Source organism: Meriones unguiculatus, chromosome 11 (genome assembly GCF_030254825.1).
Source record: "Meriones unguiculatus strain TT.TT164.6M chromosome 11, Bangor_MerUng_6.1, whole genome shotgun sequence".
NCBI classification, from domain to species: domain Eukaryota; kingdom Metazoa; phylum Chordata; class Mammalia; order Rodentia; family Muridae; genus Meriones; species Meriones unguiculatus.
Window position 1 is genome coordinate 21,069,009 of NC_083359.1, and position 3,709 is coordinate 21,072,717.

The 3,709-nt window shown below is 42.8% G+C and overlaps 1 pseudogene; it reads left to right on the forward strand.

Moving 5' to 3' along the window:
* The first annotated feature begins 403 nt into the window (after positions 1–403).
* On the forward strand, positions 404–1,164 carry LOC110551025 (U2 small nuclear ribonucleoprotein A'-like; annotated as a pseudogene).
* The last annotated feature ends 2,545 nt before the right edge of the window (positions 1,165–3,709 follow it).

Consider the following 3,709-nt stretch of genomic DNA (forward strand, 5'->3'; position numbering starts at 1 on the left):
TTCAAACCGAGCTGCTCTGAGGTACCGTACCAAGGCAAATGCCTGAGTCGCAGGAATACTCTAAAAATCTACAGGCCTGCACCACCGTTCTGTCAGTTTTAACAGCACCTATACATATGTAGTAACAACAGGAGAATCAGTGTAGTTGCTCTAGCGAAAACAAAATCGCTGGAGACTGTTTGCTTTCATTTTTGCCTCCCCAAAGTGTACTGAATACGACATTTCAACATTTTTTCAAGGCATGTAACATTTACGTCACCTTCTATCTATTTTCTGTACTGTTTCTAAATTGTTTGGGTGGAAAAATGTGTTTGCAACCCGCTAACCTTCTCAACGTACATTTTAAGGTCATCTTTGGGTTCCTTGAGACAATATTCCCATAGACAACTCGGAAGGCCACAGAATGGTGAAACTAATGGCAGAGCTGATCCCCCAGGCGGCGCAGTACATCAGTGCCGTGCCAGACGGTGAGCTGGACCTCTGGGGATAGAAAATTCCAGCCATTGAAAATCTAGGTGCTCCCTTAGACCAGGTTGATGCTATTGATTTTTCTGACAATGACATCAGGAACCTGGATGGTTTTCCGTGGTTGAGAAGACTGAAAACGTTAGTGAACAACAACAGAATTTGCCGTACAGGTGAGGGACTTGATCAGGCTCTTCCTTGCCTGACAGAACTCACCAACAGTCTAGTGAAACTGGGTGATCTGGACCCGTTGGCATCTCCAGTCACTGTCATATCTAAGCATCCTAAGAAATCTTGTAACAAACGAGAAGCATAACCGACTTTGTGCGATTTCTAAAGTTCCACAAGTCAGAGTGCTGGACTTTCAGAAAGCGAAACTGATGGAGCGTCAGGAAGCAGAGAAAATGTTCAAGGGCAAACGAGGCGCACAAATTGCAAAGGATATCACCAGGAGAAGCAAAACTTTTAATCCAGGTGCTGGTTTGCCAACTGACAAAAAGAAGGGTGGGTCATCTGCAGGCAATCAAGAGCGCCACAGTGAATGCATCAACACTGGCGGAAGTTGAGACTGAAGGGCTTGCTGCAGTCTGGCCAGATACCTGGCAGAGAGCACAGTCAGGGCCAAGTGATGACGGTGAAGAAGAGCTGGAAGAAGAAACAGTCACAAATGGGTCCCGAGCCCTGTGGCAGATGGTCTGATAAGCTCTCTTGGGATAAGTCTTGTTTTTGTCTGTTGCTTGTATCAGCAACAAGGAATCTGTCAGCATTGCTGAATGCTCAGAACCACTGGTGATAATTTTTTTAACCTGAACCTTTAAATAGAAATGCCAGTTTTATACAATTGGTATAATAAAAGTCACTTACTGTGCTGTCAAAAACAAACAACAACAACAAAAACGTGACAGGTATTAAATCCATAGGTCACATTTTTATTGTAAGGGTCATTGCTTCCCTGGGACTCAGGCCAGCTCAAGGCCATTGCCCTGGTCCCATACATCAGAAGATCCTGGACTTTAAGAAAATGGAATGGTCTGCTTTAGTTACCATTCTGAGTCAAGAAAAAAAAGATAGAACAAAATTCTCCTACAATGATCCCTTGTCTCAAAACAACAACAAAACAGATTAACATCAATAGTTAAATGTACCTTTACACAAATATATTCTAGAACATCTGCCAATAGAGTCAATTCAGATTTCTTATCTTTTTTGTTTCTTTCTCTTGCCTCACAGCCCTGGCTAGGATTCCAGTACTATGTGATAGATGTAACAAGTGTGGCCATCCTTGTCTTATTCTTTTTAATTGATTTATTATTTACTACAATTTATTCACTTTGTGTCCTGGCTGTAGCCCCCTCCTTCATCTCCTCCCTGTCCCACCTTTCTTCCCTCTTCTCCCCCTATGCCCCTTTCCCTAGTCCACTGATAGGGGAGGCCCTCCTCCCCTACTATCTGACCCTAGCCTATTGGGTCTCATCAGGACTGGCTGCATCCTCTTCCTCTGTGGCCTGACAAGGTTGCCCTCCCCCAGACGTGATCAAAGAGCCAGCCACTGAGTCCATGTCAGAGACAGTCCTTACTCCCCTTAGTAGGGAACCTATATGGAGACTGAGCTGCCTATGGGCTACACCTGAGCAGGAGATCTAGCAGGGTATCAAAGCAGATGCTGAGACTCATAGTCAAACTTTGGGCAGAGTGCAGGGAATCTTATGGAAGAAGGGGAAGATAGAAAGACGTGGAGGGGAGAGGAGCTCCAGAAGGAGGCCAACAGAGTCAAAAAATCTGGGAACAGAGTCCCCTGCAGAGACTGATACGCCAACCAAGGACCATGCATGGAGAGGACCTAGACCCCTTGTCTTATTCTTTTCTTATAATAATAATTATTATTATCATTTATTACAATTTATTCATTTGTATCCAAGCTGTGGCCCCCTGCCTCATCTCCACCGCATCTCATCCTCTCTCCCTCTTCTCTTCCTATGCCCTTTCCCTAGTCCACTGATAGAAGAGGTCTTCCTCCCCTTCCCTCTGACCCTAGCCTATCAGGTCTTATCAGGACTGGCTGCATGTCTTCCTCTGTGGCCTGGCAAGGCTGCAGCCCCCAGGGGGATTGATCAGAGAGCCTGCCCCTTGTCTTATTTTTGACCTTATACTTTTGGTAGCAATTACAAGTGACTTTGGCAAAACCAGTGAAATTTGCATAATAAATTTGTTATGAAGCCCAGGAATGTCATCCAACCTGTAGTAATAACTGTCCCTGGCATTAACTGTAAAATCTTCAAGTTATATTTTTCTCTGTCAAGTCATCGCTGTTTTTTTTTTTTCTTCTGATGGTCTGGAGACATGGTTCAGTGGTTAAGAGCACTTGCAGCTCTTGCAGAGGACCAGGATTCGGTTCCCAGCACCTGTATGGTGATTCACAATTGCCTATAACTCCAGTTCCAGAGAGTCTGATGCTCTCTGAATGCGCTTAGTGCTCATGCATACATGGAGGCACTCATGCATAGGCATTAAACAGTTTTTCTTTTGAGAGGCAATCCTCTACAGTGTCTTTCACCCAAAGTTTCCTTCTCTTTTCCGTAGATAGCAATCAAATCCAAGTTCCCCATGTACCATTGTGTCTAGTGTAAAACTTCTAGACTGTTCAACTACAACAACAACAACAAAGGCAGTCATCTGGACCATCAGAGATGAAGAAGACAGGTAGCAAGATGTTAATATTTTGTTCCACAAAAGACAGTCAACTCTGTGAATAGTTCATTCACTCTGGGGACCCACAATCTCCAGAATAAATTAATGGCCTATGATTAAAAAAAGATCCAAGGAGTCCCAAATTTCCCTCAGAAAACAGCATCTGCTTCCTTCAAATTCTTGCTTGCAGAAGACAACAGCTACATCTGTGCAAATCCACAAATGACCTCTTACAATTGCTCTATTGTTGTATGTATGGGCTCCATTTAATATAATTTTAGGTCACAGTCTTCTTTACCAAGTGAAACAACAGACATGAGAATGAACTTTTGTTCTGTGCAGATTGTTAAGTTAGCTCTGTAGCTACTAAATATGAAATATGGTCCCTTAGATAATGACTTGGTTGTTTAGACTTAAAATAAATCTGACTAGGTTCATATCTTGAACTTCCACATTTGAGGCAAATTACAGAAAAAATATTATCTAAATCTCAGTCTACTGATAATTAAAACAAAGTGAAGAAAGTAATACTTATACTTCTTATTATTGTAATTTA